The 26264-nt window shown below is 39.7% G+C and overlaps 1 long non-coding RNA gene across 1 annotated transcript in view; it reads left to right on the forward strand.

Moving 5' to 3' along the window:
- The first annotated feature begins 245 nt into the window (after positions 1-245).
- LOC139691053 (uncharacterized) overlaps positions 246-26264 on the forward strand; it is a 53925-nt gene continuing 27906 nt past the window's right edge. The window contains exons 1-2 of the long non-coding RNA XR_011701561.1: positions 246-436; positions 23363-23531. This is a non-coding gene — a long non-coding RNA (uncharacterized lncRNA). The remainder of the gene's footprint in view (positions 437-23362; positions 23532-26264) is intronic.

Genomic DNA, 26264 nt, shown 5'->3' on the forward strand with positions numbered 1-26264 from the left:
GACGGTGGATGAAGTTAAGGGAACGTTGGGAAATGTGTATCGAGCTAAAAGGTCATATGTTGAAAAAAATCATGTCTTTCTGTTTATTTCTGAAGACTTATTGAACTATCCAAGGATCCATCGAGGGTCTTGGAAGCTGGAATACATTACGGAGGTGTGTGTACTACCACGTGTGTCACGAAACGCTGATGAATTCTCTTTTCTTTCCAGGAATGAGGGAGCTTGCAGTTACGTTTTGGAAAATATGCCCAAAACTTCCCTCAGGATGTCAAGGAGTACTCACACTTTGAAAGGCGTACAACTTTCCTTAGTCATGAGCTTGAGGAGGCAACAGCCAACGCCAGTGAAGAGGATTGATGAACGCGTAGCCCCATTCAGGTGGAATCTTCCAAATTCTCACACGGAAACTTCATTTCAGCTAAAAATGCGCACTCAGGTATTTAACGAAATGCGGAACTTGCATGGTTCCTATTGGAATTCAATGATACCTTTCTATCATAGCAATCATGAGAAAGGAAGAGGTTTTACCCCAACTGCAAGAATTTTTAACTTTTTTTATACTTTCCGCCAGCAGATTTCATTTCAATATATGGCGAATTATGATCTTGTTGAATCCATCAATGGCTTAGGCAATTCGGTGAAATATTATCCCAAAATGCAGATGTGAAAATTTCCAAAACGAAGTAATTTTAAGTTTGATCTATTCTTCAATGATAAATACGAATTAACCTTCTAAAAATGCTAATAATGTGACTATGCATTTATCGCCAAATGGCTAAGACTGAATTCAGTCGGATTTTTGCACATTAGGATAAATTAAGACTAGATTTATTTTTGTATTAGTTCTTAAAATTCATGCAAAAAACTTGACTCCGAGGAAAATGGCAAGAATATAAAGATTAAATAACTAAGTTAGCATATACTAATTGAAATTACATACTTTGTGTGAATATACATGTATTCTGGATGGTAAAGGTCGTACTATAATGAAAAGTGACAAAAACTTTCCAGACCCAAGGTGGTATAATTTTCCATCTTCAAAAGTATGCATAATAGGGGAACTATATCTTTGCTTGTGTTTCTACCTCGAAGCTTTCCTTGGAACACATCGTATCTGTCAATACTCCCGTCTGTTGAACGTGGGGAACAGATTTATAAATACAATTATTTATATTTAGAAACCTTTTGGAAATGCGGGCGAGTGTTTAAGACTTCGGGAAAACCACTCTCTGACCTAACACATTTGTCGAAATATGCCACAACCTCTGCTGTGAGAAAGAAACTAGATTTACAATATATTGATTGCAAAAATGACAGCCATTGTAAAAACTTGTTCGTTTTGCCAACGTATTCTTTTATGCATACTTCAGACCTTATTTCCTGGGGACATGAGTCTGCTCCTCTCTAAACAAAATTTTGAATACTTATATCTATTACAAATATAAAATAACATTGCAAGACCGGCAAGGATATTCTCCAGTTAACAAATCTCTTTGTTTAATGAGTCATTACCTAAATGAACGAAAAATTTCTTCTCCTGCTAAAATTCATTTACTTCCTCTTATTTACGGCTACCCCGCCTCCAAATGCTACTTCTCTAGCTTGGTCCGTGCTTGGCCCGTGGATTTTTCAGGTATACATGTGCACACGGCTCAGTAATTTAAGCCGAAAAGGGCGGGTTAGAAGAGTGATATAACCAAGGGATGAATCACCGCTGAGGAAGACGACCACGAGGGCGCGGCGCATCGTGAGTTGGTGGGCCTGACGTCGGGAATGCATGCAGCCCGCAAATATTTCCCGTTGATTTAGCGTTTTCCACTGCGGGAGAAAATAATACGTGCGGGACGAAGGCGAGAAGAAAAGAACGGCTTCCGATGTCGGAAGGGTGGGTCGAAGGCGCCGCGGGAGCAGACGGGGCGGGTCGGAGTTCGCCAAGGGTTCGGCTTGGGGCCGGTGGATTATTTTTTTCGTCGGGAGAGGAGGACCCACTCGCTCCCCAAAGGCAGCAAATGGGGAAGAAATGGTAGGAGGAGAGGAGGGTAGGAGCTGTCTTTAAAAAAAGAAATATCGCAAAAGGAAAGGGGGAGCTAGCGGTAGAAGAAAGGCATGAACAGAGACATAGGCGGGGGGGGAGTAATAGGGAGGAGAGTCGGGAAGGGGAAAACCGACAGACCTGGAGGTTCTCGCGTGTTCCCAACGACGAGAGGGCCTAAGAGAGGAGGAGGCAGGTAGGGCCATCGTGGGGGCGCTCTCTGAGCGGAAGACGGACGGGACTTGGGGGAGAGTTGGCGGAATGAAGAGAGGATAGAGGAGGGACGGCCCGGGGGAAGTGGATTAAGGAAACGGGGGGCGGAGGAGAGGGATGAAGGGGTACCCACCTACCTACCTAAAAGACATAGGAGGGGAACGAACGCAGGAGTTTTGTGGAATGAAGGGAGGGGTGAGCGAAGGTTTTCGGACGAGTTGAGATGGGCGGGGAGGGTCTGAGGTGAGGTCGGAGAGTCGGATGAAACGGAGGAGGCAAAGGGGGGAGGGTAAGAGGGAAGGGGGTCGACCTCGGCTTGGGGGAATTTTTCGAGGCAAAATGAGTCGGTTTTCTGCTTACGGCCGCGAAAAAATTCAGGGAGGGGAGTCGGTCGGGGAGAATGGCGGGATGGAGGAGAGCATTCTGTAAGGAGGGGTCTGGAGCCAACCGAGGAAGAAGATGGCGATGCGGACGTAGTAATAACTTGGAGGCTGAGGAATTTGACGGATGCAGCAGGGAGGGCGTGGTGGGAGTTGGGAGGCGAGTGATGAGTGGCGGGGGTAAGTTTGGGGAGCAGGGGTGGTCGGGAGGGGGTGGGGGAAAGGCGCATGCATTTCCGTGAGAAAGACGAGTTGGCGTAAAGATTCGCCGGTGAAAGTTAAGGTGGAGATATAAAATGAGTCCTGCACGATGCAGGAGTGCATAATTAGTCCTTCCGTCTTCCGCTGCATGAATCTAAAAAAAATGAATGCCAATCTATCTGTCAGGACAGAGGTGGTAAGAGCGAAATATAGGGAATGTCTTTCTCGCGAATGAGCGACCATATCAGGGAGGTGCGTCGTCAAGGTATTCCACCCGCAAAACTACACCTACGGCTAATTCGCTTCCATATTATGTGCGTATGTAACCGCTGGTTTTGTATTTCGCATGTATTGAAACACTATCATAAAATTACGGTTACAGAAAATAGAGTAATCTATGGCACTGTCATAGGAATGGGTATACCTTTCTTGGTAATAGTTGAGAATTAATATTTTTGTAAACCTGATCATTTGGTTGAATAAACCAAATCTATTTAGAATAATCTACATTCAAATAGATGCTAACTTTTCTTCTGGAAGAGCTGTTTTCTTTAGTTTCCGATTTCACATCGACAGCGCATTTTAAGCACTGGTAACCCATGAGTGCTTATAAAATATCCGTGTTTGTTCCTATGTCCACTACCACACAATCGAATTTCCAAAATTTACATTTTCGAGTCAAAATTGAGGTATTTGGTGGTGAAAAATGTACACCAATATCGTTTTTTCTCCAATTTTTGCTGCTATGTTATTAAAGTTAATTATTTCCGAATTCTTCCCGTGAACTTCGGGAATGTTCCGATCTTCCAGGTAGAGACACACGAGGTTTGGAACTAAAATTTTAGAGCATATATCAAAGGAAAATAAGACACACAATAAAGAGAATTCAGGCAAAAAACGAAGTCTCACACACAAAGGACTCCGTGAAATTATGAAGTTTCAAACATTTCCTCGTATCTCAAAAATGTTGGGAAGAAAATTGTTTTAAGGTCTTCGAATTTGAAGCACGTTTTTACGAAATTAATTAACTTCCTTTCTTGACGCTAATGTCGGTATATGCTAAATTTTGCGCTCGCAACCTGAAATTTATGACCGAAAGCTTGATTTTCCAGGACGTTACAATATCCCTGGAGGAAATTAGGCACATCAACGTGTGTTGCGAGGAAAAAAATGAGAATTTGTAGCAATAATGACGAGGCTGGAATACTACTACCAAACGATAAGAGTGAACATAAGAGGATTTTTCCCCGCAGGGGGGAGGGAGCTTAACTGAAGACAAATGCCGTGACAAACGACCGCACTTCTTTTAGGTTTGCCGCGTTAGAGGAATATATATGTGGCGAGTGGCGCAAAGTTTGGCGAAAGCGGCGGCGCCGCGAAAGATGGATGCGCAGAGCGGGGATAGACACGCACGGAAGGACTGAACTGAGACGGACGAAGATGCGGGATGAGGGAGGAAGAAGGGGACGCGATAGAAATTCGAGGAGACGGGAGAGTGTAAGGGAAGGTAGCGGAAATCGGGAAGAAAATGAACTGGAGCCCATCGAGATGGCGTAGAGAGAGAGAGAGTAAAGTAATGAAGTGGGAGGGACGGGGAAAGGGAGAAGGGAAGAAGTGGGGGGGGGAAAGGACGGGAAGGGGGAATGGACATAAAAGAACGCGGCTCTCGGATGCATAACTTGGGCGTTTTTTCCTCAACCCTCTCCCTCGAGTTCAAAATGGGGAGTTGACCCTCCGGTCCTTGGAATTCTTTATCTCGCCGCATACTGAAGAAGAGGTCCGCGCGTGAATCAAAAGACTTGCGGGGAGGAGGGTGGAAGGCGAGGTGAAGGGGGGATGGGCAGGGTTTCAGGAGAGGGAGTGGATGCGAATTGCGACTGAGGGAAGATTTTCGCTGCTCCTGCTTCCGCCTACGGAGCTGCTGCGTCTTCGCCCTTTCCGCTCGTCTCCTCTATTTATTCCTTCACTTTTTTTTATTTCTGTGCTATGCGAAATCCTTCCTCCCCCCCTTCCCTCTCACTTCCGAAATGCGAAAAAAGGATATGGGTAAAGGGAGAGACCGAGGAGATGGTCGATAGATAAGTATTCATTCTTCGAGCGGCAAAATGTCGGCCTTGGTTGGGGTGAGAGGAGTCCGCAGTCCCTCTCTCTCTCTCATTCCCTCTCCATGCTGGCAACCCTCAGAAGAATTCGGGCGCTGACCGAATTCATTTGATTCTTATCCCTCCCTTCCTCCTTCCATCTCTCTCTTTCGCTCCACCTCCGTGGTGTGCTCCCTTTCTTCCGCAAGGATTTAAAAAATAAAACATCCACCAACCCTAGATGAAAATATGAATCTGGACATCCTTAATATGAAAACATACGTTTAGCAGAAATATTTCCATGGTTTTAAGATGTATAAGAGAAACTTTTAAGACATTGCTGTAATTATTAATGCATCTGAAGAAGATAAACATCACTGCCAATACCTATAGTATACTTACATGTTATTCCGAATAAGAGTGTGAGTCTATTCAGTCAAGGTGATCCAATGGTGTTGACCATCTTAGGTGACCATTTTTAAACCAATCAAATATTATGAAATGATCATGAAACAATGCCAGGGAAAATTTTTTTAAAAAACATCTTCGGCATATTTAGAATAATTTTCAACGGAAAATTTCTCCAACGTATTACGACTATTATAAGATATACGAGTTCTATTCTTATACCTCTAGGAATGGAATGAAACCATGGACACCTGCGGAAGAGAATGTGATATCGCTTAGATTTGCGTGAAACAAATAATGCGGCTAGCAACATTTAATGCATTGAATGTAACTTTGGGTCTTTATTTCAAATTTTACTTCCACAACCGGTTTTATCATTAAATTAAAACCTTGGTTTATATAAATTAAATTAAATGCATTCTTGGAAAATTAAGAGGAAGTTTAAAAGGATCTCTTGTATCACCACTTCCCGAAAATTTCTCAAAACATTTTAAAATATGTATGAAGTCATAATTTCCAAGGTACCTATTTCAATTTCCAAATGTTAAAGGCATATCACACTTCATAATGTGCCCCAGGGAAACTTTGACCTTAAAAATTAAGCGTTCATTACATGCATGCAGTTTCAGACAATTACATGCGACTCGGAGAGCCCAGTATCCGGGACCGGATGGTATATGGACCATTACTCGAAATTAAAACGATTAAGGAAAAAGGATAATATTTATTGAACTTTGATCACAAAACCTTCTTTTCATGGTATGAATTGTTATTTTAAATCTCAAGACATTAGAAATCTTAAATGGCTCTAGCCCAAATGGCTATGAGAAGACAATAAAAATGAAACTGCATGGTATTCGAGAAAATTTAGTGAATATGATTTATTCATTAGCATTTATATTTTTAACGACGTTCAGTTGGGACTTAAATGAAGGCGTCGGAACAAATAATGTTGAGCAATTTGGAATTTTTTTACTCAAACCAAACGCTTGAATTTCAGTCCCAAGGCGATGAAACACTCCTTTCTCGCTGAGTGTTTACAGCACTTTTATTTTCCCAATCACGTAAAATTTTCTTCATACATATGTGATGGACAGATGGTGAGTTAAAAAATAAGGACGAGGGTGAATACCTATAAATTTCTATACGCAGACGGAATCCCCAAAGGGCGGGAAGGCATCATCTCAAGCCAGAAGATGATGATGCATCTGAAAAGTGCCGCCGATTCCGCGAAACATCACATAAATCTCGATGACGAGATGCGACTTTTATTTTTTTAAATCTCCCGACTCAAACGTACCCTCGACCATTCTCGATGGACCGGTCCACCACTTAATCGCCCCGGCGCCGTGAGCAGAAAGGAAAACATATTTATGAGATCCCTTCCCGAGTGAATCTCACTCGGGACGCTCGCTCGCCTTCGAGCCCGCGTCCGCCCCCGCCGTGCGGTCGACACACGGCGTTGACCGCGGGGTCGGACACTCGACCGAGTTGGGGCTGGAGAGGGCGGGGGTTGAATCAGAAATCGGGGCCTCATTTCTGGCGCCGAGAAGCGGATTTCGGTGCGCAGGATGGAGGTAGTGAGGGAGGAGAGAGATGGAACGCGAAGAGGGGTAGAAAGAAACCTTGAAGACGCCGACGACGCGGAGGCGGCCGCGCGCTGAGTAAGGCGGTACGCAGGGATTCGTTATTTTCGGGGAAAGAAGGCTTTGATGGACGCTGGTACTACTACATCTCACCTTCTCATCCTTCCTCCCTCTCTATCTCATTTTATACCTGTTTACCTCTGTCACTCTCTTGTCTCCCTCAAAACTCAATTCTTCATATTCCATCAATGAACAGGCAATTGGGTGTTCATCAGCGACCTTTTCGGCTACGTAAACAATTATTTCTAAACTCTATTTTATTCGGGGACAATGAAACTGTCTTCCTTCTATCCCGCCTTGTCCTGGTCTTCTTGAACGATCGGCATGAAAGGCAAAATGAACTTAAATTGACGCTATGATTTTGCAAGAATCTTAAGTCCACAAACGTGACTAGGGAAAAGGAATGTAGTAGTCACACATTTGAACCGGATTTTTTTTAATGACAGCCGTTTCACACTACAATGTTAAACGAAAAAGGTTTAATTTTTGTGGGAAAAACCTTAATTATACAGGCATGGAAACAGTGGGAAAAGCAACCCACCCAGATACCAGGTTTGCGAGGCTCCTGCATAAAACTCACCGAAATTACGTATTAATATGTATAATACGCTTTAATTTTTGGAAATTAAAAGGTTAGCATAAAATTTAATATGAAATATCTTCAGAATTAAAAAATATCCCACCTGATAGTATTTACTGCAGTCCAAAACGTACCAGGACTGTGGAGTGAATAAAGTAATTTACATTTTTTTCTCGCTTTCAAGAATATGAAATCAGGCTGATATGGTGGGGTACTTTCGTCAAAAAAAGTCAGCAGTCAAAAAGAATTCGTATAATCTCAATTGAACAAAAAATTAAATCATTTACACAACCCTCATTGGGACCGTCAAATCATAAGGCCATACTACAATATACCAAATAATAACAATATTTTAATAGATGAGGGTTGAGCTCACCCCGAAACAACAACCCCTAAACCATATGAAGTTCTTGTATTCAAGGTAGGGTGGCCAGTTCCTTTTCCCGTGCCACAAATTGGTTTTCCCAGAAAGTTCCAATTACCACTTGGATTTTTTTTAAACGAGGAATGTCCGAGGACATCAACCGTGATTTGAACCCAGGACCCTATACTCATGCGGCAAATACTATCGATCCAGCTATCGAATGCCCAAACGATGAAATGCATCGGATGGGATCAATTCATCAACACATTCATAACAATGAAGTTTTGGTTATATTTCGGTGGGGCAGAATCAGGAAGTAATACTGACTGAAAATTGAATACAGGTATGCAAAATAACATGCATATATTGAATCGATAAGTTCCACTGTAGCCATAATAAGATTTTATTTAACCGAACTTCCTTTCCCTGTATCGCCAAAGGTTCTTCAAGAAGATCTGGCGCCAGAAATATCGCGCAGCTGGGGTAAAGAGGTGGCTGATCAAGGCGTTCTTTACATGTAAATAAGTCCTCTAATCGCCTATGAAACCTACCCACATGGCTACCCTTTCATTGAAATTTTAAATTGATAATGAAATTTCTCTAGTAATTTTTACGTCCATATTTAATCCTATTTCTAATAATTCTAATTTGTAAATTATTACGAATTTTACAATTCTTTGCTTGCGCATTAAAATACATTAGATCAATACTCCCAAAAGCGTACGGCTTTAATGTGTGAAAAAATGGAATTTTCTCTCTGTAACATTGGCATAAAACCCAAAGGTAAATCATAGGAGTGTTATTAGGAGTGTTGCACTATTAGTTCGTACTTCAGTGATAACCTCATGTTAAATCATTCTATCATTACGGTACCGAATAGTAGTATATGCCACAAAATAAAATATTAATATTAATAATACCGTCTAAATTCTTAATTATCTGCAGGAATGTAGCTCTTGAATTCACTATACTTCTACCAGCGAACTCTCAGCTAGCCAGAGAGAATTTTGACTAGATTGTTATATCATTAATTCTGACAACGGCAGTGACCGAAATCGTGAATTTTGGGCCAATTTTTCCAACCAAAGAGTTGCGCCGGCCAATGTATGCGGAGAAAAAAACGCCGTTCTCAGATGCGATGTGTATAGTCGACATATCTCTTTGGGTTGGGCTGAGCACGCCTAAAATGGAAAAGCGACCGCTAGAACCGAAAATATAACCATTTGTGACGGTGGACGCACCTTTTTCTTAACGTTCCGTCCAACAGTCGGATTTTTCAAAACATACCCATCCTGCTTCCGATCTGTCGGACCGCCTTCACTGTATCTAGCCATCCATAACATCATAACAAATTCCGGGAATGGTTTTGACGGAAGAATGCGGTCGGGACCGGCGGACGTATCTGCTTCTAATGTAGCCTGAGAGCGTCGTCCATAGGCTCGCTCGTTCCACGCGGTCGGTATGTCCCTAGACTTCCCGAGTCTATTTCATTTAGGATACGCGAATGGGAGGAGGAGGGGGCACGGAGGAGCCTGGGACGAGGAAACGGGTACGCCCTGCGGGTTGCGGGACTCCGCGGGGCCAGCCCGTCAAAGCGAGGGAGAGACCGCGGAGAAAGGGAGGGAGAGGGAACCCTCCCCTCCGATCCCGGTCCTTCCTCCCCTAACGCCCTCCCCGCACTTCGTACACGCCGTACGCAACATGTCCGTCGCATTTGGAGCGCGGCGCACTTTAAAGATGGCGTCGGCCGGCCGACCGACCGAACGCCGGGGGACGAGCGGCGACCGGCCAGGTCGGGAGTCGGCTACAAAATGGAGGGCGACCCTGGGGGAGCCGAGCCGAGCGGTGGTGGGGAGGGGGGCGTCGGCCATTGCCCGGAGGATGTCGGCGTGTCGCCAGAAGACCCCGATATATACATATATTTTATATCAATATCTCTCTCTCTCCGAGAATAATATAAGGGTTTGTTTGGAGTGGCATGCGTTATATATGCAGTCCCATCTTTTTTTTTAATTTGCGAAGTGATTCATTAAATTCTCCGGGCGAATGGAAGCGAGCGGAGAGGTCCGAGATGCGGGGAAAACTCCCAAGGAAAACAATTATAAATTAAATTTTATATCGATCGAATCTCTATAACCTATAGTCTTTGGGTTTATGCATTCTATTATGAATTGATTTTTTTTCATTGAAGCGATTCTATCATGCGGCAGGGAATTCAGGAGGATAAAAATACCTGGCGAGTTCGAAAATGCCGTGATGGAATAGAAACCAATTGATTATGCCCATTAAGAGAGTCTCATTCCACATAAAACTCCAGTGGATTCCGTACAAAACTTCAGAAAAACAATGCCGAGAAGAAAATGGTGAGAATAAAGCCTGAAAGCATTGGGAGCTTATTGCACTTCATTTAAAACTCATGCAATGAGGACAATAGTATTTATGCAATATTCATGTGGGATGAGCCGGTTCGAATAATTTCCCAAAATTAATTGCTTCCTGCCCAGTTCGTTATTTTTAGATTAAATTTGACGTAGGGAGTTATTTAAAATTAATTCGTTTATAATAAGACACAAACCTTGATAATATTTCACCTGTATATGTATATATACACACACCAGAGAAATTCTAGTTTCACGTTGAATTATGAAAATTTTTCCCTTTTTTGGATTCATTATTAATAATTACAAAATTGGTTTAAAATTCTCTGATATTCAAAGTAAATCTCAAAAATGTGGAAAATGTTAGAAAACATATTATCTAATTAGTTGGTCACGGGTCGCTTAATTCTACTTACGGATGAAAATGTTTAGTTTTATTTATCATCACGCAATACACATTCTCTCCGTAATCTAAAACGCATTGCAGTAACCAAGGAAAAAATATTCAACGGGCATAAATCTTTCCCAATCTTTGACAAGATTTTCAATCAACATTTTAAAAATATTTCATCTGGCTTGATGCATAACAGAACGTTCATGTCTTTTTGTTTGCCAAATGAAAAAGAACACAGGGAATGAGCCTATTTATTTCACAGGGGTAAGGTAAAATATCTTACACTATAACAGCCGATTCTATTGCAAACTCTAGTAAATTCTCGTCGGGAAGCGTACGTCCATATTGAAATACGAGTATATTTTTTTCAGAAGTTTCTCATTTTTGCGATTACCACTCGATAATATATTTAAAATAACTCAGGTTTAATGCGTCGATATTTTTAAATTAATAACAATTGTGTGGAGGACTCCTATGGAAAGAGAGAACACGAAAGGGCATTTCATTCGATTTTAGGGACTTGGTTAAAATTTCCTATTCCACTGTCAAAAATTCTATTAGTCCCCTTGTTGGTCAGTCTGGTACGTTTATATATAGACGACATCGATACAGAGTTGTTTTATTGCTTTTACCCCTTTCATTCAGTTATTTCGCATTCAGGTCGCTTGCATGTACCCAGTTTGAAGTGTAATTTGCAGCAGATAACGTTAGCATCATTATGGTAACGGAATCATTTCTTTAAAAATTCAAAATGTATTCTAGTTTTTGCAAAGTCTTCATGTTCCCTATTGTCTTCGTAACAGCTCCGCGATTAACAAATATAGAACAAAATTAACCACTTAATGCACATCACTAAATTTGCACTCATTTTCATTTTTGGCCGGTGATGTTATTCATATCACGTGACTGAATAGTTTTAAACGATGAAAAACTTCTTAAATATATTAAAATAATTGACGGTCATAAAACTCGAATTTGACAAAAAACACCACATGTCGCCTGTAAGTGAGAGAACATGAGGAACAAAAGCGATGTCTTGTAGTCATTACCGCTACACAGAGGCTGATAAATATCTGTCGATTGTATAACATTAACACAAATGCCGTAACTGTGCTTTTATCTAGTTGTTCTCAAATCAATTCTTGCATTAATGAAATCATTTTGTTTTACCATCGCAGCGAAAATATTTCTTGTGTAGTTCCAGACAATACCAATAGCATATTGGATAAGGATCACATGCCTGGCCATTTTATTCTGAAAAATCAATTTTTGACAATGAACTCGGTAAGAAACTGATTTGATTAGTGCTCCTAGTAAAGTGAGAAGTGTCAAGGTAAGGAGTTCACTTAGAAAAGTTAGAAAGTCCCGCGGAAAGGTTATCAAAAACCAGTTGGCATAACACCAATCCTACCTCTGCAAATGCACACGCGATGGCAGAGCCAAAAAAACATCGGAATAGTTTATTAAAAACATTCATTTTCTGTTCACGCTCCGTCCTCAGTTTCTACTGAGTTCTTTTTAGGAAGGTCCCCTGTAACAAGGGTTCCAACCTACTGAGTGACTACGAAAGAACGGCCCCTAACCTTTCGTCCTGCATAACGATGAAGGAAGGGAACTAGGGATCCCCCTCCCCTCTCCTTACTTCCCGTGACAGACGGAAGGCCTAATGCGAGAGGAGCGTGTGTCTGGGGCCCCTGGCCCGTCTCGACCCTCACTTCCACCCGGGGGGAGGTTTATGCAGCAAAAGAATCCTACGGGTCCCAAAGTCCTAGGACGGCGATGGCTACTCGACATAACTTTGAACAGCTCAGCAGTGCGGAAGGAGATGGCGTTTGTCCTAAGGGAAAGGCTGGGTCGGAGGAGAGGGCGTGGACTGGAGAGGAGGGGACTGACGGGAGAATGGGAAAGGATGGTGGGGAACACTGTAGTGATCCGAGTCCGAAGAGGGAGGAAGGCGACGAATGTCAAATGAGTTGCGTAGGTCCAGTCCCGCATGAGATTCGCATTCCTTCACCTTCTAACTTAGTTGCGGCGTAGGAAAACGTTTTACGTTGGTTTCAGGTTGACGCTTTGGATGGTTGGTATCCAGAATATTTTTCCCTCTTCTTGAATGCCAGTCCGTCTTTTTCGACCGGATCATCATTTCTGTGGCAATAAACAGGGAAACCAAGGCATCCTAGCGGGTAGACTTTGGGCGCCTCGAGTTCTGAAGCTCTAAATATAAATGCCCGATTTAATCAACATAATGAAGTGAATTTAATTCGGTAAAACAAAATGCACGTGTCCATAGTGGCATTCATGGGCGAATCAGATCGTAGTATAAATTTTACTGATCTGCGTGCCCTAGCAAATTATATACTCCAGTGAATATGGCAGGATATCACTTTGCTTAAACATGACCATCATTTTTTCTAATCCAAGTTTCAACGAAGCGTCGTTACTCCATTCTGAATCTCAGGAGAGATGGTGTTATTTCTGACAAAATACTTTTTGTGGAAATGGGTTGGTAGAAAACGATCGTAAACAGACAGTTGCAACTGTACTATTTAAAAACAAATTACTTAATATTGCTTCAGGGTTTATTAAATCATATATCATAATCATAAATCATATATATATATATATATATATATATATATATATATATATATATATATATATATATATATACACATATATATTATATATAATATTTGGACGGCACAATAGAACACAAATAAAATAGTAACATTTAAAAGGACACTCACATTGTTTATTGTTTAAGCTTTCGGCCTTCTCCGAGGCCTTCTTCAAGTAAAATTGTTTCTATATATAGTATATATATATTCTGATATTCTGAAGACGACAGCCAAGCTGTCGAAACGTCAAATAACAAATTGTGAGTGTCCTTCCTTTGTGTCTCTATATTCTAAAAATCTACATCTGTGTTTTTATATATTTGTGCGTCGCCGAAGAGCGTTCCATTTCGAAGATATATATGTATATATATCTTTCAGAGTCAGTCTAAAAAAAAGTACCACTGAGCTCATCGTCTTTTTCGACTCAAAAGGCGTCACCCGCTGAGATTTTGCATCTCAGGGGCTAACATTGAACAGTAGTCTTGCGTGAAAGACCTCGAAAGTCTGCGGAAATGAGTGCTACGCGTTAGGAAGGAGATCTTTGCCAACTGGAGGCTGTACCACGACAACGCACCGTGTCACACCGCCTTCCACGTGACCGAGTGCCTGGCGAAGCACAAGGTGGTAACGTTGCCCCCAGCCGCTCTACGACGACAATATGACACCACCTAAATTCCTTTTTTTCCCAAGAATAAATAAACGTCAAAGGGCACTTGATGAGGTGCCTGGACGAGGTTCCCCTTCGACGCCTTCCACGAAGTTTACCGCGACTGGCAGAAGCATTGGCATCAGTGCGTCAATGCCCAAGGCTGCTATTTTGAAGAATTTTAGTAATTTGTACTTTGATCTTCAGTAATCAATAATTTTTTCCCGGATTTATTTTTCTTATTTTTGGGACACACCATGTATTTTTTACATGTAAGGGGTGGGGGACGTGGAATAACTTCAATGATATCGCGAATTAAATCATAACCTCAGCTACTTCTAAGCTAAACTACAGACGAATGAATGGTAAAATTCTGTTACGATTATGTGAAACTCATGTGTGTAATATCAGAAAATTAGATTGATGACAGAGAAAATCATTCATATACATCTACATCCACTCAATACCCCGCAAGCCGCCGCAAGGGCGTGTGGCGGGGGGTGTTAGGACACCACCCGTAATTTAGAAAGAAAAGAAAAAACCGCATGATTCGAGTGATTACTGAGGAAAACATAGACATTAAAATGCCAAGACAGGAGTCATTAGAATGATGTTGCCATGAAAGTATAGTTGTAAAGGTATGTAGTGTTACACAACTTAATGAAGTTGTCTAACAATACAAAAAACGTGACGAGAGTGGGTTTAGATGCGGGTATAAGTAAAGATGGAATTTATGCAAGTGCAAGTGTTGTCGCAAGAATTTGCGACAGCAAATCCATTTTCACAAAACCCATAACTTCATCGCACAAATTCTGTGAATTCAAAATTAAATATGGAGATTTAATCAATAAATAAAGCTTCAGAGGAGTTGGAGAGTTTATTTCAGTAACTGCAGTAACTTAGAAGCAATTTTTTATTACTCATGTCAAAAATAGGAATCTTCAGAAGTGACCAGAGGAAGCCATTTAAAAAATATTTGACTATTATTCCCACAAAAAACTTTCGAGAAAAAGAAAACACGAAAGCAAAGAACATATTTTCGACATTGATAGCCAGCGGAGATTTGAGACAACAGGGAAAATTGCATTCAAAATATCAAAACAAATTGGAGGCCCTCGAAGGTACACTCTTAGAAACTATAAAGTAAAAATAATTGAAAAGTTTCACGGCACTTGGAAAAAATAATTTTACATATCGTATGCTACTTCCAAAGGAAATCACTATCAACATACCGCTAAGATGATAGGAAACACGTTTATGGCAAACAATGAGGGTAAACTTCAACAGAAAAATATTTCAAGGAGTCCAACGTAAAAATTACAATGCACGAAAAGCTCTACTACTCTGAAATACACTCGAAATCAATGTTTATCACGATTTACGTGCATTAAACCGTATATACTCCGCTAACGGAATAAACCAAGCGATAAACGATGGAGATAAATTATGACATTGTGTAAGAGAACGATTTCTTCGAATCGAACAAATATTTTGCATTGAAGAAGACCCAGTCAAGGGTCCTCCAAGAGTTCGCCGCCCCCCCCCTGAGGAAATCGATATCAGAAGTCGTCGTCTCCAGGGTAGGATGACAGCTTTTTACGGATAAAACAAGAAAATACTATTCTATGGATTAATCATTACTCACTGTCACTCAATATTTACCCTATTTGAATGTCATATGAGACGTTGCTGGGAAGTTTTGTACCCGATACTCTAAAATTTAAAAGAAAAGCGCAGAGAAGTAAATGCGATCTTTATTGAAATATAACGATACCTCCGATCAAGTCTGCAAGGCCATAAATGAAAAGACAATAAACGGGAATAACGATTGCATTTCTAAACTTAAAGGATATCTATGACAATACACTGCTCTAGCTCCAATTCCGTCCGGGAATATTTCTAATGTCCATCAGGGCAGCGTAATTGGGCGTTAACTGTTTCTTATATACATGTCTATGCCATTGATAAGGAAAACAATAAGCATTACAAGGCGATTCACTGACGATATTGCAAATTAAAGAGAAACAACGAGACTCACGTATTGCGAAATACTTTCAAGCGGTTTATTCAACAATAAGAGTTTAGTTCACCGAAGGGGTGTGGAATTAAATACTGAAATCTACAGGATAACACTCTTATAGAATTGGAATTGAAAAAACATACCTATATTTTCTCAAGTGACGATAATTGTGACTGACCAAGCATAATACTGGAGGTTTATCATGACGCCGGATATAACTCAAGGTAGATGACATACGTAGGCAGGATAAATAGTACTGCTTAGAAGAATCTAGCATTTTTGAAACCTATCGATGGAAAAGGTGGTTATAAAAACGGATGTAGATATGCTAGGAGCATGTGTGATTCATTTCAGAAAACATTATTGGATTAAGAATCGAGCAATAGGTAAGTGACAGACCGCTCCGTGAAACTGTTGCGGTGGAACTCAAATCGTCGAATGATTGCTACAAAATCTGGGGTGAGACCCCCTGTTTACTTGACGACTCAAGAATACCATGCTTGAATTAAAGTATTGCATACTTGTATTTCATACTTGTATTTTTCCTAAGGACACCAAAGGAATAGTTCTATCTCCACACGAAGTCTGCAGGCCATACACTCACTGGATTGCAACAAAATTAGAGATGACATTTGATACAGATTCATTGATTCATTTTCCCCCTTGCAATGACTACGATACAAAAGGAGGAAAAACTATCAACGAGTTCATTTCTCTTCAAAAATCTCTCCATTACAGACTTCTTGTCGGACAGGTAATCTTATTCACCCTTTCACATGGAGGTACATACTTGCAAAATTATCGGATCTTATGCGGGTAGGGATAAATATACTGTCCATATCGAAGAAGGTGTTAAGATGTCTCTCCCTCAAGACTGGAACAACGAGTCAAATTAAATTTTACAAATTCACATGGTTTCAAAGATAAAATCAATGCGTTCAATGAAATTATGACTGTGCTGGTTCAGACTTAATCTAGCAGAACAATAGTGAAGGTAAAGGAGACTGGAGGAGCTCGACCAAATGAAATTAATGGAAAACATTGAAAATATTCGACTGCATCGATATTTCTGATTTTGGTGACCATTGAAGGATCATGCCGTAGAAAGTGGACGACGCCAAACGGGGAGCTCACGAGACTTGTCAGCAAACAACTACACGCGAGAGGTCAAGCGTTTATCAGTGAGGAAGACGGAAGGAAAGTTTCAGTTTTCTCGTTATCCTATGATCTCGTTGATGAAAAACACTTATGGTGGAATATAATTTGATCCCGACTGGGTCCCGACCCAAGAAACGTTTCGAGAACACAATCAGGGTAACAGGATGACTAAAAAAATTCACGAGGGGAAGTTGACGACCTTTCACGCAGATAAGTGAAGGATGTCAAAAGGCCTCAGACATACTTTCCTCGCAATAATCGCTCATAGGTATTTCTTAAATATTTGAGGAAGGCGCTTCCTCGGCGCCAATTTTTTGAAACTATGCAGTATCGGCTCTCTTTCGGCAAAGTAATTGACATTATTTCAATAAAGTTGTGTAGGTACTGTCATGTTGGCCCTATTACAACTCTTATAAAATTACGCTCATGACATCAGTTTTTTCTCGAGATTGAATAGTATTTCTACATTTACAAGCTTAATTCACGATTATTCAGGTTTTAGTCACCCACTGCCATAAGGGCACATATAAAATCTTGGATTTTCGATGTCAATTTTATAAAAAACAAGCCGAGGAAAACCGTATTTTATCATCATAATTTGATAGATACACATTTTGCACTGCAAATTGACAAAGTTCCGTTAAAATCAAATGAAGCAGCCATTTTGACACAGCCTCCTTAAATTACCGATACCGCCATCACACAACGATAATAACAGTTGGCATTTGCGGTTCAACGACCCAGCCGCTGACCTTCCCACTTCTTAACCAGTCGTGTACCCGGTAAAGGGGAAGGGGGACGCAATCAGTCCCCACTCCCTCGGTTCCGTCCCCGATCACAGGTGATTTCCACCTCGCGTCTCAAACCAACCAACCTCCTTGCGGGGTGAGTTCAGCGGGCATTGCACACGCATGGTAAATAATGGATTTTCGGCGTGGAACCGGAACGAGAAAATGAACATACATATAGCGAGCAGTCAGCCGGTGGGTGCGCATTCCCGGGAAGGCCGGGAGGGAGGTCCGCCCCTGGTTGGGAATCGGGGGGGAGGGCGGGGGGTCGTTTCCGTGCGAGGGTGTGAGAGGAGGCGCGTGAATAAGGCTTGCCGCACTCCTCCGACGGAGGGAGGTGGTCCGGGGGAGGAAAAGGCGGTCGGGAAGGGGTGTTTCGTGGCGGGGACGAAGAAGTTGCGCGCAGTCTATCCGGCTGGATGGTGATTCACCACCTCCTGAAGAGCGCCGACTCACTCACTCCCTTGCTTGCGCTGAGCTGGCAGGGCGGGGTGGCGTCATCCTATGCGCCAGGATTCTATTCCCGTCGCGGCCGCCGATCGAGGGAGGTGATAATTTGACGGCGTCGTTAGCATCATCACGAAACACCATGCGATTAAAAAAATTGAATTCACGAATATTTCTCGGGTTTCACGCTGGATAGTGATGCAGAACATCTATCTATCTGGTGATGAGAAGATATTCCACAGCCCTTGCCGGTGGGAAATGCGAGAAATATCTGAGAATGTTGTGCACCGGTAAAGCCTTAAATACTACTTTTATAAAATATCTGAATGCCAATCTAGTGCATATTGGGGAAAATTTCTATTTTTGCCACCCTGCCTTCATCTTACAAAAAATACAAATGTCCTCTCTTTCCATTTTGACGTGTATTTATCGAGGTTCTGTGCTGGAATGGCTGAAACCAACGTGGAATACACGAGGGTGAGTCGAAGGAAAACCTTAAAAACATGATAAGCATTCGGAGCACCTCATTGTACTGTTGGTTCGCAACAGTTACGCTCATTGATTTAAGAATTAAAACGCAAAAGAGTTGCCCTGTTTCCATTCTCACCTAGAGTGACGAAGAAGGGTTTTCAGGTTGTCCGACGGAATCCGCACCGCAGGCGCGACAAGAGACCACAGAAGGAACCCCTGAGAAATCAGAAACCCTTTTAACCATTCAGGATACGAATCTTTAGGGAACTATCTATTGAAATCGTAATTCTCCAATCTATTTTTTCTGTAGGCAAAAGAACAGCGACCAAATACTTAAATAAAGCAATAGAATACTAGACTCAAGTTTACAATCATTTTCCTGCATTTCTCCGCGAAAATTATGAAATTTTCAGAGTAGGCGCATGAGATTTTTTTAATGGTCACTAAAGGGGAGAACCAAGAGATAGGTATGTTCTAAGACGATGAGGAAAATATTTCGATTTTCAATTTTGAGAAATCCTTATCAGGTTCCAGGGACGAAACCCTAAGTAAGTTGGGGCAGCACTGTTGAACAGTCCATTTCAAATTGAATTCAAACCGCTTTGTTTAATATTGACTAAAAATATAATGGCATTATTTCACTCCTTTCTTGCGGAATATGTTGAAAATTTTACAAAATGTTCAGTGTATTCAAAACATTCGCATTTCAACCCCGTGCGCGAATAAAAAAAGTGCATATATTGTCAATCTGGTCGTGACTAACCATATGCGTCACAGAACAACGTACCAACTTCTTGTGGGGTAACATTCGGAAGTTGCACATAACTTCAAAACCGTGGTAAGTTGAGTATATTGGGGGGGAAGGGGGAATAAGTGTTAAGACTCCCTAATCTCTTCTGGGCAATACCATTAAAAAACTAAAGGTAGAATATAATTAAAACTGAAGTCTGCAAATTAAAAGAATATATTTTTCAATAGTTTTTGATGAAATAAATCCAATAGATCACAGAGAACACAAGTGTATGAGATGACACGTACATATATAAATGTATAAAATGGGGTTTCAGTCTCCTTGGCCTACTTGAGGGAACATGGACTATGATCGAGGAAAAACATTCTATAGAGAAAAATTCAGTGAAGCTAAAGGAGCATGTTTTGCAGAAAGATACAACGCTACATTTATAATAGTTTTACCTTTTAAGATAAGGTTGGTAACTTATTATCCGGATGATCCGAATGTGATGAAGTTTGCCTGGGAAATCCTCGATAAAATAAAAGAATTTTATTATTCTTACTGATGACAATATAGGCAAAAATTTACAATAAACATGCAAAATATTCATTAATAAAATACAGCCATAAAAGTCGTCAAAGAAGATATACTCTACCGATTTAACAAAAATATAGCCATTTTGAATCATTAGGAACACGACAATTAAGACATGCATTGGCTTCATTATCAAACAGTTTCAGCCTGTGTTAGGCCATTGGTAACAACTTATTAGAGGATCGTGATTTCATTTAATATGCCAATCAAATCAACAATTTTTTAACAAAAGAAGGCTAGGACCATTTATGCAGAAGTGCTAGCCATCTGAACAAGATCCCTCTCCTTTCCTCAATCTTTCTCTTTTACGGCAAACTTTACACGAAATAAATAAAGTTGCAATGATTTAAGCTTAAACATGCACATAGTAATGGAAAACTATATCAGACGATTTTAGATAGTTTAGAATGAGTACAGGTTTTCAGAGAGAAAGAGATAGCCCGAAGATAATTTCATTTGAAAAAGTATGAATAATGAAGTAATATAATTATCGTAAAGGAAAATCTGCACTATAAAATAATAATTAACATGGAATGGTAGGGAACAAAGATAGTGTCGCCAAACGTAAATTCAGTTTAAGAAATGAATGGAGGGTGTGTGCGAGGTTCCAGAAGTATAGATATGGAAGTTAGAAATCAAGATTTATCAAACGATATGAAATACAAAAGAGAAGAAAACAACAAAACCTCTTTGAACTTGGGTGTTGGGTCCATCTTACATAGATATGATTTTAAGGAAATTAATTTGAAGAGCTAGAAATATTTTTGAAGAATATTGTAGGCCCGGGCAGTAAATCAGATATAATAAACTGACATGACACGTTTAGGTTTCTCATAATTCGTTTCCGTCCGTCGGATTTCCCCATTCGTCAGCAAGAAATGTTCGGCGCGAGATATACTTCATGGGAAGAACCTTAAGGCCGATTCTCTGTACTGTCCTGTAATTGCAAAAATAGTGGATCTCTAATAGGCATAGTTTAGAATGGCACAAAATTCAGCACTTAATGATGTTCCTCTCTAAAGTAAACAACAAAATTCAGCCAGGTTGATGATTTGAATACGGCCCAGGAATTGTGTTTACAGTAAAATACAACCTTTGTAACCGTGATAAGATAATCAGTTTGAGGACTAATTGGCTCGACAACACTTCAGAAATGGACTATCCATCCCGAAACAGAAAAATATTATTTTTTTAAAACCTTTACTAGGCAGACAATGATTTTGCAGGTCTGAGAGCCCAATTATTTTCATAACATTCATTAAATTTTTATCGAGGATTATTTTTTTCTTTTTTGATAAAATTCACATTTTTAATGTGGCATCAATAAAGTTTCATCGTATTCCAACGAGATAAGCATAAAAGAGCGAAAAAAATTCCCTTAAAAAAACCACAATTATATTAACTTACTTGGCCTTGAGGGGCAATTATAGGAAATATCTGGGCCTCGGTAACAAGTAATGGTGTGTTTTTTTTTCTTTCCTCGTGTATTTAGTTGTAATTATCTGAATACATGCCTTTGTCATCACCAATAATATCTTCGTTTTTAATTTAAATTTCATGCATACAAAAACGCCCGTCACTCGAGTGATGCATCCTTTTCATAAAATTCGATATTTTATTTACGTCTGAATTATATTAGTTATAGCTACACATTTAAAATATAATGATTTCCGTCATGATGCAGACTTCAAACGTTTGAGAATGAATGGTCTGACCCAACTACAATAAGTTATTTGATTGAAATATCCGCATTTCAACTTTTATCCATTCAAAATAAACGTACGTAACTCGATGCTAACATTTTCTCTTATAACTTAAGCTTAACAAATCTTCCCGCCGTCCATCCCAGGCATTAGTTTGCAATGCCTTAAAAAAATATTTGTGTAATTTGGATAATAGTAATATAATTGTATCTTTCCTACGGACAAAGGAGATATCTAATATTAAGTCTCTTCTTTCAATTAACGATAAAAGTAAATAATTACTAGTAAAATAACTTCAATCGATTTTTGCAATGATGGAGAAATCGTACAGAATTGACTTGCACTTATTGGACATAGTGTTTCTTTGCAGAAAATACTTTCTTCTCCCGAAAGCATGTACACCAAGAGCTAAATCTTAAACTACTTACGAAAAACTTCAGAGGTCGCACTGAGAGGGGAGGAGCTGTCAACGACTCACCTAGAAATATAAAGAAAAAGTTTGAGCAATTGGAGACAATGATTGAATTTTCAGGAAATAGAGACCATGAAATATTTCAGCTTTCTAAAAAGCCTTTTAACTCTCCTAGATGCTTGCACATCAAATCAATCAATCACAAATCCGAGGGCGCAAGATACACTTTGAATGTACATTATTAAAAATTATAAAAAAATACCACTGAAATTACATAACAAACAGAGATGTACGTAAAGAAATTACTAAGAGCACATGTTTTACCATTGTTAATACGCGAGGATTGGTTATTATATGCATACTATATGTTCAAGTTAACCGAACAATTACATACATTTTCTTCATGCAAGAGCTTCGAAAATTGCGACATAATGGTTTTGCATGAAAGATTGCATTAATTTTATTTTGAAAATAGCTCTGACCCGACCTGAATGATTGCATTGTATTTCATCTAATATTAATACACACTCCAGAATAATAGAGAAAATTTAGATCACAAATTCATATCGTAAAGGCTTAGTTTTCTGATATATCAAAGGCATATTTTGCAATAATGGACAAAATTACTTGGCAATTTTCATGTTTGACGCAAGCTGTTTCTTTAGTTAAAATAGCTTAGTTAACTAAGCTGTAGTACTTATAGATTGATCATCCTGAGCCCTCTAATGCTCATAAATATCTTCAAGTACTCACGAAGCCTACATTTAATAATATTTATGCTTTAAGAGGTTGTCAATTACACAAAATGTTTACGCACGGCTATTTTTAGAAGACTGAGAAAATATCTGTAGCTCAAAATGTCTTCCAAGTCCACTGGACCACACGTTTCGCCCGATAAAAACAAATACTACGACACGTAATTAATAGTTAACATAACGTAACATTAACGTATTGATTCTTGATTGAATCGATAGTTTGTGGTCCTGGTATTTGATATAATTGATCGAAAAACAAAAACCCAATATCATTTGTGGAATTCATTTGGCAGGATGCATTAATTAACGATATGAATTTTGTTTCTTTCAAATCACCTAGACGTTATTCATCGGAAGGCGGATAAGGAGTCAATGCATGACGCTCTATCCGGAGAAGTACGAATCTACGACGGCGATCCGAAAGTCTGAACAAGGAATGAAATCTGCTTCTACCAGTTCTGCGTGGAGTGAGGGCACTGTACCGGATCAAGAGGCATTGACGAGAATTGGTAAAGACTTTGTCCATCCCGCCAAAAGATGACACCATGTCCAACACAGTCCGTATCTGCATTAATAGATACCAAAACTTAATCGCTATGAAGAGATATTTAATGCAACACTGTCGCCCATAAGGAGGAGGATGTAAAAGTGTACACCACTCAACCAATTCAAAAGCCAGCTGAACTTTTGAAAGGAGAGTAACCCCATTTTTCCTTGGAAGAATATTTATTGATTCAGAAAATATTTCAATTGCGGTCGATGGAAAATAACTCTTCTTATAATAGTCGAATGAGAATATATATATATATATAAATAAATAAATAAATAAATAAATATATATATATATATATATATATATATATATATATATATATATATATATATATATATATATATATATATATATATATATATATATATATATATATACACATTCAAACACGAAATCCCGCCAAACGGCGAATAAATACTCATATATACAGAAACAGATATAAGGAAAAGGGATAGGAACACATATAAAGGACGAACACAATAGAGGTGGGGAAGGCGGAATCGAACGGATCACAAGAGTAAAAATATTTCCTCAACCGGGACTCGAACACCGGATCTTTCCACTTGCCGGGCGGATGCTCTTAACCACTTGAGCTATCGAGGATAGTCAATTTACCCTGAGATCCGTGGGTCTAATATGTCGCCAAGCGCCCCGGTTCTTTCAGCCAAGAGATGGCGTCAGGGGGCTGTTTCACCCACCAAAGGAGAAATAGACAATACACAAGGAAAGGAAAGGACAGTGGGTTAGAATTCATACAACATCATACAGGAAAGGAACAGTGCGTTTCGTGGCACGCATAGCCAGAAGAAAGAGATGAGCCACATTGGCCAAATACACATTCAAACACGAAATCCCGCCAAACGGCGAATAAATTATTCGCCGTTTGCCCCCTGACGCCATCTCTTGGCTGAAAGAACCGGGGCGCTTGGCGACATATTAGACCCACGGATCTCAGGGTAAATTGACTATCCTCGATAGCTCAAGTGGTTAAGAGCATCCGCCCGGCAAGTGGAAAGATCCGGTGTTCGAGTCCCGGTTGAGGAAATATTTTTACTCTTGTGATCCGTTCGATTCCGCCTTCCCCACCTCTATTGTGTTCGTCCTTTATATGTGTTCCTATCCCTTTTCCTTATATCTGTTTCTGTATATATGAGTATATATATATATATATATATATATATATATATATATATATATATATATATATATATAACACCCAGGTATTCGAATTAATAACAAGTTGATGAGTGTCTAATGAAAGGAAATATCAATATCAATTATTTCATGCAATTCAAAAGTCTTTATACTCATAATCATCGAATCATTGATAGATATTGGTAAATGATTGAAATCGGTACATAAAGAAATTAACATTACGATCGAATTTTATCTTGTCTAATTTCATTAACATAATGCTTCAGCAAACCCTCCATGACTCAAATATTTTCAATATTATAAAACAACATTTAATTATATTAATACCAATGAAAACGTTACATTTACAAATTAATACACGAAAAGAAGAAAACGAGTGACGCACTTGATCTATTTTTTCATCGGTTGAAGTAATTCATTTCCCTCTGCACACGAGTGCACTCCGATGCACTATCCCGGAGACTTCCATTACGCCACGATGTACATCTGCGAAAAATATTTGCATAACACTTGTAAATTTTTCGAGGACTGACTACCCCGTACACAGAAGGGAAAACAGTCAAACACCCGTACACTCATTCTTTCGGAATAAAAAAAAATCGAAATATTGAAGGGATTGCGAGTGGTAGTAAAACGTCAAATTCTTTACTACCCAACGAGAGATGGGGTTCCCGTTCATCCCCCCCCCCACATACCCCGCCCTCCATGACCTGCCCCGCCTCCACTCCATCGCAAAAACTGACGGCATAAAACATGACAAAGTAGTACATACCCTAGACAGACAGATATGAGTGCAGTATAACGTACACACAAACGTGGGGTGCCGTTTTGTTTAATAAATTAAAGAATACATATAAACGTAAACTCAACTCATTTCTATATTTCCGTGGTCGATTTATTTATATTAATTTTTTATTACTTCATTAGTTATCTATTTAATCATCCACCTCCCAGTAACCCTTAGCTATCTTACTTTCCCGTCAGTGACTTCCTATGCCTTGGTGTAGGTGGCCGGGACCACCGAAACATTTTTTCGTTTGTGTTAATCCTTTTTCTAACTATTGTTGATTGCAGGTGTATAACAAGAATAAGTGAACACCATAAAGGTGCTATCTATGCTATATTTTTATACAAATGTGTATACATATATATTTTTTATTTACATATATATATAATCATACACCCACGCTAAGATGACGGCCTCCCCAATGAAACGTCAAACATACGTGAGTGTCCTTTATTGTGTTTCTATGCTATGTGTTGAACCAGAGTGTGTGTGTATATATATATATATATATATATATACATTTACATATATATGAGATAGCTGAAGAATAGACCATGTACCAGGAACATGAAAGAAAACAGCTGGAAACTAAAATGAATATTATCGAGCTTGTAAGCCATTTTCAAGACGGTTGAGGAGTGACTCCTCGCTCTTGAATTTGTGTTTCTTGATATGTTTTTGTCTTCCTGATACTTGCCCTGTCCTAACAAACACATATAAAATTCGTTAAATTTAATTTATAAAATC

This window comes from Hetaerina americana, unplaced genomic scaffold (genome assembly GCF_022747635.1).
Source record: "Hetaerina americana unplaced genomic scaffold, ioHetAmer1.1.p SCAF_3, whole genome shotgun sequence".
Classification (NCBI taxonomy): Eukaryota; Metazoa; Arthropoda; class Insecta; order Odonata; family Calopterygidae; genus Hetaerina; species Hetaerina americana.